Source organism: Chaetodon auriga, chromosome 21, assembly GCF_051107435.1.
Source record: "Chaetodon auriga isolate fChaAug3 chromosome 21, fChaAug3.hap1, whole genome shotgun sequence".
Classification (NCBI taxonomy): Eukaryota; Metazoa; Chordata; class Actinopteri; order Chaetodontiformes; family Chaetodontidae; genus Chaetodon; species Chaetodon auriga.
The window spans coordinates 8547746-8561334 of NC_135094.1; the positions used below are offsets into that span (position 1 = coordinate 8547746).

Consider the following 13589-nt stretch of genomic DNA (forward strand, 5'->3'; position numbering starts at 1 on the left):
CAGCAATCAGGCACAAAAGGCATCTATTTAGCAGTCTGAGTGTTTTTATTTTTAAAGCAGTGGAGTTGCGCTGTACATTTACAGTGCAGGTCTGGTTAAAAGTGGGAAAAGAAGACTTAATGTCCCCCTCCAATCAAAAATGTGTTTTGATTATAGTAACTTCACTTGGATGTTTGACCATCGCCATGCAGAATGATGTATGTGCAGAGTTTGACACTGCAGGGCTGTAGCATGCACACATACACAGTCACACACAGTATAATGGATAGTGATATCTAATCTCAGTATTTAACCCATTCTAAGCACCCGGAGCAGAGGGCAGTCACTGTGTGGCTGCCTGGGGACAAACTCCAGCTGTAAGTCAGTGCTTTGGTCAAGGGCGCTGGCAGGAGAGCTGACCTAACATACATGCTTTTGATGATGGGGGAAACCCTTACAAACATGGGGAGAACATGCAAACTCCACATAGAAAGACTGAGCACCAGCTGGGATTTGAACCCCAGACCTTCCTGCTGTGAGGTGACAGTCCTCATCACTGAGCCACTATGATTAAAGTTTGGAAGGCAATCGCAAGTGAAGATTTTCATTTTTAACAAGGTGATTGAACTTTCTGTAGAAAAACCATGTCAGACACAAATTATTATTCCAAGCAGAGTCATTTTAATATGTCTTATTACATGTCCACGATGGACAGTTAAAAAAAGGATCTAAACTGATGCTGCAAAGCAAAGATATTTTCTTTTTTTTTTTAAAAAATTCCATTTATTCTTCTTCCTTATTAAAATCTGGCACTTACATCACCCATAATTCAACAGTTAGTTGAGAGATTCAGGTATGTCATGCTAGTCGTTAATGTAGCCTTGAGCAGAGACGAGGAGCAGACTGCAAAGGACTTTCTAACTTTCTAGCTCAAGATTTTTTCAGCTGCAACCAATGTTGCCTCAAGTGACATCACTTGAGGCTATTTATCAGATCTCTTGCAGCTTCCTCTGGAGCCACAAAGGCTTTATGCAACTTTTTTTTCCATGTGCAGTACATACACATGACTAGTTTTCCTAGTTTACGCCCTGTCCTGCTAGCCATACGTCCCCTCTTAGCAATGTAGAAAACCTAGCTTCCTGTGCTTACTGAGCCTCTCAATAGTCCAGTGTTATAATATACCAATCAAAACATTAATAAGCATTGATCAACATAAAGTCTGTTCATACTGAGAATCCTACCCCAGCCCCCACCTCTAAATCTACTACATTTGGCATGTTCCCACAGGAAAGTCTTTCTAAAAAGGAAACTAGATCACCTGGGTCTGGTTTGTCAGTTTCTGGGTCTAACACAGAGGATGGCAAAGTAGAGCAGAGCAGAGAGGAGAGGTGTAAAACCAGTTCAGATGGGACTGAAGATAGATGTTAAAAATATACATTTAAATCTCGATTGACTTTCAGGCTATAAGTAGCAGCGGTATCCAAAGTGTGGTTAGGTTTGTGTTAAAAATGAGCCAGAAATGAGATGAGCACTGTTGCCAACTGACCACAGGCAGGACAAGAGTGTCAATATGACTACATATCACCAAGCAAACCAAATTGCAGCTAAATTTACAAGACATGGCGGCAGTGGCGATGTACGAGTGAGTGCATCTTACTTTGGAGGGCACAGGGAGATCTGTTTCCTCCTTACTCCCTTTTTGACTTCTCTCAGTCTTTATCTGACACTTGTGAAATAAGGGTATTCCAACTTGTCTGTGAATGCTGTGACATCTGCTATTACGCATTTCAGAGGGTTGTCTTTGGCGATTTATTTGCAGGTTTGGAAAATGAATTTAACATCACGGGATTAGAAAGCATAGGATTTATTATATCCATCACCATAGCACTGAGTGACACTAAGCTGTCTTTCAAGCATCCAAATGATACTCTCAAATTTAATGAGATCCTAAGCCCTGCCAACATATAATTAAAAACGTTGACACAGAGAAATAAGAATGCAAAAACGTCTCCCAGAAACTGCGCAGTGAACTTCAAGCCACTATGCTTAGCAAGTACTATTCATTGAGCACATAAGAAGTGGAAGTGTAGTGTGAGGCTATCTGTTATTCACTGCTATCTCGCAACTGTTTGGAGATGTGTTTATTTCTGTTCTATTATCATAAGAAGAAAGTTGTTGATGGATCCCTGTGCTGTTATTTAATCATTAATTGGCAGTCTATCACTGTATAAAGGCCCTTATTTTGAAGGGCAGCAACTGACTGACACATCAGATACAGGATAGCAGTCGTTTTTTATTTCGTCTAGCCAAGGAGAGTACTAGCACGGAAATATTTCTTATAGCTTCTGAGGTTTCCCTTCCTCAGGCCAGTCCAAGAGTGAATGAGATTTTCAAAGTCACACGAGACAATTATTGTAAACAGCCCCTTAAATCTGGTCCTGTGGTCTTAGAACCACACAATCCACTATCCTGACCAGAACGTACAACAACAGTGCACTGAATTACCATTTGTGTGGTTTGTCCATTTTAAAGACAGAATTCCACGTTTGTTGATTCGTGATATAAACAAAATGGGGACCCACTCATAAAAACGTTGCTCCATAGCGCTACTAGTGGTGACAAACTCCACAAGGTACCTTTAAACTAAAAAGTCACCCCGACATTGAACAAAATGAGCTGTTTTAAGACAAGAACACAAGACAAATATTAAAAAAAAAAAATTAAAAGTAGATATTAGTTATTAAAACTTGCTACAGAATGCCTCTTGATGCTGTTAACACTTTAAAGTTTTAAAGTTTAAATGCGTAATGTTTGCAAATAGCAGTGATAGGAGCCTTTATTTTCAATTAGGACCAGATGACAAACACACGAACTGTTGATTTCCATCAATAAGACAAAGTCAGCTCACACTGACATGGTCAAGCAAAGATTATGGATTGATCTTCTGACCTACATACAGTAGAATGACGTATAAATGCACATTACCTTGACAGCAGCATGGCTTCAAACACCATCCAGTCATTTACTTTACACATTTGACAGACTGTTATGGCTGTCGTGCTAAAACTGAGGCTTTAAAAAGAACGCAGCTAATATGCTCTCTAACCTTGTTTTTCTCAGACATCATCACGGTATATCCTTTAAAACTGTTTATTTGGTTTCTGTCAAAATATCTAAAGCATTTCTTCCCCCCCAGAAATCTGTTTTCTGGTTCAGGACTCAAGCTCCTGCATTTTAATAGTTGCATGCAGCCTTCTGCTCCCAGCAGGTGAGGGTGATGACAGGGTCTGGTGGCAGGCCAAAGCCTGGCTGGCACGTGTTGTGCCTTCACCCAGTCGCTTCCTGCCATTGCGAGCATATGGGTGGAGACATTGCTATCCATTGGCTCTTTACCAACAATCTATCACCTTTGCCCACAAACTGAGCAAGACCACACTGGACTGGAAACTAAATCCCTATATGAGTGTTTTGTTTGAGTGAAACTATTGCTATGAACAAGCACTGATGCACTAAAATACTTGAGATATGATGCTTGTTTGTTTCATGTCTGTAAAGATTATTATTTTAAAACTTGGTGACTTTTTTGGCTTTCGGTAAAGTTGCACTGTGTATTTGTGTTGTGCTGAAACTTCAGCACGTTGTCTGACTTGTGAAGTCGCCTTCAGAAATGATTAATTAGAGTCCTTGAACTTGGACGATGATCATGCAAACAGATCTTTCCGTTCTCTCAATGCCATGTTTTCTCACTTACGCTTGCAGTGAGGAAGCAACGATACACCAAAGCTGGCTTGGTGTCTTCGCAACTGTCGACCTGAATATTTGTTATGGCGCAGACTGCAAAAACAGCATATGGTGTAGGCATTCATAGAGTATTTTCCGTTCAAGGTGGTAGCAGTGCTTTAGAGTGGTAGCTTTGCTGCAGTGCTTGCTTGTGCAAAACCTTTTCACCTTTGTGTTGTAGCTGATTAAACCCAGATAATAATAGAGGCAAGAAGTGGAAAAACCAACCCCCACCCCAGAAGCCCTTGCTGGACTTACGGTCTCGCTTACACTTTCAGGAGCTGTCGCTTTGAATCGGCAGAAGGCAGCCAGGCTGAAGATTTCCCACTGACTGGAGAGGAGTCGTTGGCCAGGCTTTCCTTGTCACTGGGAGTTAAGGCAGTCACTGATCCTAATGCTTACACTGTTGTTGCAGCATTCCAATTTTTAATCACTGCGTGACTTGTCAGACTTAATGAGGGCAGTCGGGTAAGAATGATCAACATACCAATAATGAGAACATCACAGGCTGAGGACGACTTCCTGTTTTAAATATATAAATCCGACGTGGTTTGAAGCCAGAAATGTAAGAAAGTACGTTTTTTCCCGTTAACAACAATGCAGCATGTTTCCCTCAGACTGACTGGTTGCTAAGGTGACAGCTAACACTCGGACCATCTTATGTAATCACGGCCCTTTACGTCAACCTTGCCAATACAAACTGCAGTGGGCTCAGCTTTCCCGCAAATCAAGCAAACATGTTTAAGACATCAGCATCTGCAGCACTGATTTGTCAATTTTAGAACCTGCAGGTTGAAATGAGGTGTAGGTTTTGTCCCTGTTGTGGACATCTTAATACAAAGTTTATCCTCTGTGGGTGAGTGTGTGTGCAGGCACCTCTGTGTGTGTATATGTAAAGAAATTCAAGCCAAGGCTGAGTGTGGCTGGCGTGTGTTCTGTCAGATGTCTCTCCCCTCTTTAATCCTTTGTGTGTAAGAGGGTCAAGAGGCAGGCAGGCTTCGACTGTAGTGGTTGGGTGAAATGCTGAAGGCGAAAGACTCTCCAGCTCGCCACTGTTAGCTGACGCCAAACTTGGCTTTGAGAGGAAGGTATTAATTGTCAAAACTAACGGAGAATCTCCCATTTTTGGTGCTTTATTAATGCATTTATTAACTGTGAACGTGCAAATATGCAAACCTTTAAATGTATGCTGAATTTGTGATGTAAGTTTCTGCACAGTTGGGAAAGAGAGGACATTTTATTGGAAGATTTGTTACAAAGACGTATTATAACTAATCTGTTTAACAATGAGTCCACGAGTTTGTTTTGTCCAACCAAATAAAGTAATATTTTCAGCTTACAGTAGAGTGAAGACACAGGAAAGGAATAATTTTTGGCATTTTTGCTTGAAAAATGACAAACTATTCATCTTTTATCCAAATAGTTGCTCCTGTCAATCAGCTAATCAATTAATAAACTAATTGTTCCAGCTTCAGCTCTTTATTGCCCAGTTGTGATGTTATTCTTTTTAATTATAGGAAATTTATGTTCAAAAGGTGCAAAAATATAAGTTAAATATTAGCCAACATTGGTAAGGGAGTGACTTCTGTACAGTACAAACAGCTTAGTTTATATTCTGTTCATTTATGTGTAATGTACAGTTGTTTTTTAAGCACTGGCCACATGAGCCAAAAGTTAAGGCCTCAGAATACTGGCAACAATAATAGCAATTTTCAGGGACACAGTAGGGGTTAAAGGTCGACTAGGGGCGCCAGTGTGTTGCTGTCTCTTTTATTAATAAACAACATTCATTAAAAGAGGACTGGGGAGCACCGTAACTGAATATTACCACATCTCTCCCTTCCTTTGTGTGATAAGAAGAACCCTGGTGATTCCTCACACGGCTCCAAAAGCTACAGGGGAATTTCTCTCAGAAGCTGCCCCTTCAGCTCAATTCCTCCCCACATTTCCGAAAGCTTTTCATTCGTATCCCCTGGAAACCGCTCCACATTCTTTAAACTCTCCTTCAAGAAAAAAAAAAAAGAAGAAGAAGAGGAGGAGGGGAAAAAAAAGGCCCTTACACGTTTTGTTATGCCCTTTGATCACACGTTTATCTTTAAAACAGATGGCTGACCACCATCCTGTTTATATCAACACATGCTTATTTGAAAGAGGGGTCCAGACAGTGGGTTTAGCATCTCTCGAAATCCATGAATCACAAATCGGAGAAATAAAAGGCTCATCCATTCTCACAACACGCTTTAAAGAAAGCTTAACTACCTCCCATCCCCCATTGTATCCACATCTACAGCCAAGTGCTTTACTTGCCATGTCTAAGATAGTCTTCACTACTAATATGATTACTGTCCAATTACTGTTGTATAAACCAGGCAGAATTATGGATACACAGGAGCAGAAATCACCTACAGTAATTTGCGCTGGGTCGCAGGTACTGAAAGGTGTGACGTGCTTTATTTAGCAGTGAATATAAGATGTGGCATGTAATTGTGCCTTGATAAAGTGGCAAAGCAAAGTGCAGCCTGAGGATTTCAAATGAGCGGCCATGTTTAATCTTTCAATCCATATTTATCTGAGGAGTCAAGAATGCTTTGCTGTGCGGCTGCTGTACATCAAAAGGCTGTCAGATGTCCTCAGAGGCTTTCAGGTGAACTGACGTGCTCTTTCATTTTCTATAAAGTGGTCATTTATTGTGTTAGCTGCTGCAATTGCTGGGCTTTAGGCCCGCTGAAAGCATTGTTTTGGTTGAATTTCAGCAATTTCCTGTTCAGTTTTATTTAATTTTTAGACATCTTCACTTGTCAGAGCTCAGTGAGCTAAACTGGCACCACAGTCTGTGACAACAGGTTAGCAACCTCTCATTAGTCGATGAGTTGGTTGCATTTACGAGGTCATTTCTGTGGGACAGGAGGTTATGATGATGAATGGTAGCAAACCTCTGCCCAGACAGTCTTTTTCCCATGTCGCCGTGTGGCTGCTACGCTGGACGTGAGGGCAATTTAAGCGTCACCATATCCACCAGGGGGGTGCCCTCTTGGGTAAGTGGCTTTTGCGATAGAAAGCTGACGCCTGCCACCGCCATCAAGGTTGTTGTCACAGGCAGCTCTTTAAGCACCGAGTCACCATGTTAAGAGATGAAAGTTGCTGTGGAAGAGTGACGGCGAGGACAAGAATTACAGGGGGATAGGCGCCGGGAAATTAGTTCTCAGAATGTTGCTTACACGAGAACATGCGGCAATATTACCTAATCAGTCAAATCCTCCCAAGCTGACACCTCTTGTGAGACACCCGATGATGCCCCAAGGAACCCCTGTGCCCCCCACCCATGGCTCAGCCCTGAGGGAGCCCCCAAGAGAGAATCTGTGGTTTGGAGGTTCTCCTTGACAGACATTCTCAAAATTACTCAAATGGTTTTTGCATACAGTGCAGTATGTATCTACCGGGGGCACTTTACCCTCAATTAAAAGTGTACCAGTGAAGCTGCATATTTTGCATTTCATAACAATGCGTGTGTTAAACTGAAGGTGATCTTAATAGGATTTTCTGCGGTTGGGAACCAGAGATTAGAGGCTTTATATTGCAGAGCTCGAGTATCTGAACAGGAGAGTGTTTTAATCTGAACTGGATTAAAAATGCCAGACTAACAAAGTTAAAGGACAAGACATCAAAAAGAAATGTCCATTACCTCCTGGTTTTAAAAGGTGTGAGCTAGCACATTACATGTTAATATCTGCTGGAGCTCAGAGTGTGCGTGCAGGATTGGGCTTTTTTTTCTTCCCAAATGCACATCGACTGAACCTTTAACTTTAAAACCAAATTCAGCTTTCAATATCTCAGTTTTTTCACCATTTTCTTGCTCACTGGAGCTCTTATACTGCATCTCTTTTTAATTCTATTACCTATTTTTAAGATTTTAAAGTATTTTCCCACTATTCTCATTCTCACAAACAGTTATTTCAGTCCATAGAGTAATTCAACTATGTAATACACGCACACACGCGCACACACACACACACACACACACAATCCATGCATATGCTTGCAAATTGTATGCTAATTACTGACCAGAAAACATAAAAGGAAAGCACCAGGATGTGGTCTACCTACAGCTGTTAAATATATAATCCATCTGTAATCAAATTTGACAGTTAATCAAGTGAGGCATTTGTAATGCAGACGTTTGGACAGACATAACTAACTCCATCAGCGTCTGCATAATAAATGTATGATTTTAATGATGTTTCTATTAAGCATCCCCGCTCACTTTACAAATGATTTGAGGCGTCTGCTGTTTATTTGTTTTTCGGGGAGCTATAGGTTGTTGCTAGGAGCAATAATTATGATGGGTTGTGGTGTGAGGTGGAGGGGGTCAGCAGAGGGGGAATTTAAGAAAAAAAAAAGTAATTACTTATAGATTGGATGAATTAATTTCTAATGATATTCACTGGTTTTGCATGACAGCTGCCAAGACCCATTCAAGAATGGCGGAGAGTAAAGGAGTCCTTTTGATGGCAGACAAAGGGGTCTATCATTTACAGAAAGTGGGTTTCACCACACCAAGAGGGGAGAGGGTGCAAGTGACACATCAACAAAACACGGTGGGCTTCCTGTATGGGCTCCTGACATCCACAAAGCCTGGGACATGTGTTCCATCTCTTCAAGCTGAAAGAGCAGAGACCCGGCCCCAAAGCGGCAATTGTTTCCTCCTACGTCTGCATGTGAGTCATTATTATGACTGAATAATGGTCCATGTGTGTGTTTGAATGTGCATGCGCATGTATGTAACAAGCAAACACGTGCATATGCTCATACTCCTGTGTGTGAGGAAGCATGTGTGTATCAGTACAAGTTGCATATGTGCATAAGCGCGCGACTTTCTGTTTATGTGCACACTCATGCATACACAACATAGAGGTAGATACATGTAATTCTTACTAAATAACAAAATCTCTTTTTATGAGTTATGTATTTTCAGAATTAAAGCTATAATACGTAGCATTTCCATCCTATAATGTCTAAAAACAACTCTGCCTTTGTTATATATTTTGTTATATATGAAGCTGTGTACTTATCCCAAATGTTTCCTACAATGTTAAAACGCAGAGATATCTGTAAATGTATTCAAGGTAACGGTGCATTTTATTTGATCGCAGACACAGGAAAGACCAGATGATATATCAGAGTGAGGAAGGAAGTCAGCGAACGTGACTAAACGTAACATGAGTAAAACTTTAATACATTACCTCATCCATGAACATTTCTGCCTGAGTCACGCCAGACAGATTTCATTCACTACTTCATTACCATACTACAGCTTTTGTTTTCATGCTTTTAAGAGAAATCAGATAATGTGCCTTTAAGAACATACTTAATAAGAAGAAAAACTAGGAAAACCAGTTAAGCTAAGAGTTCCTAAAAAAGGTTAATCTATTAATTGCACACATCACAAATTCTGTAATGTAATGCAAAAGTCCTTTGAAGAAATGCATAAATTAATGTAAATTGCCAGCTGTTACTGTGGTTCACTTATATTTCAATCAAGCTGCTTGGATTTAATCTGCCACTTACAGCACAGGCCTGCTTTTACATGTCAGATGCAGCAGTTTATAAAAGAATGAGTGTGAGGTTAAGTGCATGGTAGCAATCCATACGATTACAGTTGATCTTTGTAATATAAAACATTTCTATCCATCTTTTCATGTCCTTAAATGATTTTTTTGTGATAGAATAGAGAAACTACTTCATGTTAAGGCTTATTTCTTGTCTGTTTTCCTGTGGCCATGTCTTTGTTCTTTTGGAGAGCAAAACTAAACAGTGATACATGCCTCTAAAGAGAGTCATTGTTTTAAAAAGAGGTTCAGATGAAAACTATCATTTAAAACCATAAACTGCTCTTCATTTAACTTCCTATGGCTGCCACATCAAAGAAGAATATGCTTTCCAACATGAAACTTCATTAAAATAAAGGCCACATCACTAACATGTAACCCAAAAGCCAGGATCGGGCTGTTTTCCTCTCTAGTCTCCAACCTCAGCTCTTGTGAACTGCTGACAAGCTAATCTGTGGCATTCTCAAACCATTAAATTCCCACTATGGCCAGAGTTGACATTACATCTTGTTGTGTTTGTTCTAAGGATTAAACCCTGAGCGTATCCACACACTCCTTCCAGACATGGATCACAGACTATTAAACGCGCCTTCTTCCGGATGGATGTTCCTGTATCTTCCTGAATAGGAAGAGTGCCACAAAAGGTTGGCCGATTTAATTACATGTACACACAATTGTCCCCTCCTCTCAAGGCCTAGCACTTAATCATGATACTGGATGTGCGTCTGTATTTCCACTGTGTCTCCTTTGCTTTCCAGGAGGGTCAGGGGCTTCACCGGTTAGCCGCTTTGACGAGGTACCCTATATTGTCTCTTGCCTCGGAGAAAGAACCCTTCGCCTCGTCTCAGTGTCAAACTTTAACCTTTCTCAACTTTAATTACACTAAGTAAGTTTGGAGTGTGCCGCGGTGCTGTCTGGCCAACTCAGCTCCATCGCTGCGCTGATGGGAAGCCTGCATGGGTGCCACGGCCCCCGCTGCCTCTGACACACTGACGCTACACAGCACTGACGCCGATGCTGACGCTTGCTTTGGCCTGCTTCCTGACCATGCAAACACAGGCGCATAAACACACACACACACACACACAGACAGATACCAAGGAGCTGTATCCAAACAACATTCAGAGATTTCCTGCTTCTAGGCTTCTTTGCAGATCGACAAATTCATAAAATGTGCTTGTCTTCATCACTCACTTCAATGTGTGTGTTTATGTATACATAATTGTACATGCAATGCTAAAGCCTGTGCAAAGGCACTTCGAAACAACAACCACTGGTTGATAAAGTCATACTTTAGCTATCCTGAAACAGATGAAGACAGCATTCCTTCAGTATAGCGTAGATGACCTTTTTATACAGAGGATCTGCACTGTGCCAATAAAACCATTTGGTATTTTTGTTTATTTGTGTGTGTGTGCGTGAGAGTGAGAGAGAGAGAGAGAGAAAGGGAGGGAGAGAAAGGGGGAGAGATGAAGAAAGAGAGAGCTGGGTACGTTTCCTCATTACTCATTCCACTGCAGGGGTGAAATGGCTGTTTTTTCCTGTTATGTCATCAAAACTTCCACTTTGGTAATAAAGCAGATTTTCCCGTGGAAGTGCCATTGCACTTTAAATATATATATATATATATATTTGAATGAGCGTATTGTATTTATCTACATTTTTTTTCCTCCATAGAAACAATCTGCATCTGCATGTGAAACTGCCCATTCATCACTGGACTACTGCTGAAAAACTATTCCAAGCAAGTGATCCATAATCCTATAAAATGACAGAAAAAAAGTAAGAACCCACTTTCAGCAGCGGTTGCAAAAGAGCAATCTCACACAAAGCAACAAAGCAAAGTGAAATACAGCACAATATCTGAAAATCCGGCATATTCTCCTCACACTTTGGCCTTATTTTTAACACATATGTTGAGTGCTTGACTCAGACAGTTCGATCGATTCACAGGTAGTCGATTGCGCCACTCACATGTGCACCCTTATGATAATAGACCCTTTCAGAGTCATCTAATTCTGATGATGAATTGGACTTCCATAGAAAGCCAAAAAGGAGTTACTGTGGTAACCGCATGGCCTGTCAATCACTTGCAATCAGCCTTTTTTCTCTGTTCATTGCTTGATGCGTCAAGATTAGGACCTTCTCTGTGGGGGGCTTCAAAACACTCAGAGGAAATGAAGAACCGTGTGGAAGTTCTACGGCTGATGTTTGGAAACTTTGCAGAATGTGACCCTTCGGCTTTGACTTACTCGCAGCAGAGAGGAACTGAAAACTTGACTTTGTAGTGACATGGACATACACCGCTCCAATTAAACGCCAGAAGGACACACACACAAAAAGCTCTGATGAAATAAATTCTCAGAAATTACGACTGCATGCTAACCTGTTGTTCTGAACCTCTGTGGTCTCGCTGCTCTTCATCTATGTCAGCTACAGAGCCGGCATGTGTTTCTGACCACAGAGGCTTATAATGAAATGCCCACATTAAAGAATAGAAGGCCATTTAAATGCTAATGCTTTCCATGTATAAGTGTTGGGCTGGGGCTGAACATGTCCTACTGTATACTATGCCTGTATTTATAGATAATGACAATGTTAAATGCCAAATTTTCGAAGCTGCTTTTAATAAAAACCAAAAATAACATGACATGTTATGTTTGTGTTGGATGGACTGCACAAGCTTTGTTTTCTTGTCTTTTGCGGTTTTGTGGAATAACTGTGGTCTTAAGCGAGCTCAGGCTCTTTTAATTAGGTTGCATTTTAGCATAGCACACTGGCAGCAGTTAAACATTTAGGGGAAGTGCAACTAATTCGCTGGGCAGGACTATGAACTGTGGCATTACATCCTTGAAGAAAAGGGGAAAAGCCATATAACAGAAGCACACAGGCTCTAAAGATCTTAATTCCCCATTAGTTCCTTATTCTCTCCAGTGACAAAGACGGGGCCCTTTCAGTCTTGTGTTCCCTTGCATACCAAAGTCATTCAACAGAGGAGACCTTTACCAAGAGCAATGCTCTATTCAAGCCATGTTAATTACAATTTTAAACCATTATTTGTTTCAACACCTGGTTAACCTATTCAGACCTGTTTAAATCCTCTTTATTATCCCAGGTGTGATGGGAAGGCACTAAGGAGTGAAAGGGTCCTGTGTGTACCAGGAACATAATCAAGCCAGCACTACATAGTGCTGAATGGCTTTTGGGATAAGATCAGATGTTACACACTCCAGTCCTCAAGTAAAATGGTGCTAGGTGGATTATGTCTGAAAAGAGGATTTTGTCAAGGATGTGTCCTCAACTTTTCTTTTTAGGGAGTAAAGCATCATGAATAGCACACTGCTTCTTCAGCAGCTGTATTAGGACTAGAAAACTCAATTGCGGGCTTAAAAGCAATTGGCTTTGTTGTGCATTTCTGTGCATATATTTGTGTTGCAGTTAGGGGCTTTGAGACCAGGAGGCCATGCTGCGTCATGAGGATGGATGGTGTTTCTATTAGAGGACGTGGTCATAGAAAGGTCTCCTCATCTCCTAAGCTTCTTTTCTCCCTCCATCTCTCACCTACTTTGAAGTTGTAGTTAGACCACAGTCCTCCATCCATTATGATGTCATTAACACAGGCTTTACACAGGAACTTGACCCCTGTGGAGCCTTTGTTACCACGGCCACTCACGGCTTACCTGTCTTAGGTGCTTGTTTGAGGATGATCCCATTTCAATAGGAAATATCAACAGAGTGGCATAATAGGACAACATGATGGAAAATGGGGGAAAAACACATGAAAAAGAGAATATTACACCATCATGAGAGCTTTTTTTTCATGACTTCACTCAATGCCTTTTCTAATTTCCTGGCCCAGCACCTACATCCACAATGGCTAGAGGCTGTTTGTATACACCTCCCGCTGTGTGGTTCAAATATAGTGCAGACTTCAATATAGTAAAGGATAGCCACACAAAGTTCTGATTAACGAATTAACACCCTCTAATAGCCCTTCACCATCCTCCCTTAAATGGATTAAGGCTCCTCTCTAACACTTTCTTTTGCACAAAATTTAATTAAGATTTAGATTTGGTTTGAACATGCCAGGACAGATTCGCACTGCATTCATGATGTACTTCAATTAAGGAGCAAAGCAACTTAAGCTGCTTCACCAATAATTAGACTATCTCCTTTTTTAAATGGTATCTAATTATGCTTTATCCCTGTGTAATTCAATTTCTT

At 40.9% G+C, this 13589-nt stretch overlaps 1 long non-coding RNA gene across 1 annotated transcript; it reads left to right on the forward strand.

Moving 5' to 3' along the window:
* Positions 1-821: 821 nt before the first annotated feature.
* Positions 822-12017, forward strand: LOC143339641 (uncharacterized). The gene is made up of 3 exons (XR_013079342.1): positions 822-8474; positions 9892-10009; positions 10124-12017. It is a non-coding gene; the product is annotated as an uncharacterized LOC143339641 (long non-coding RNA).
* Positions 12018-13589: the final 1572 nt, after the last annotated feature.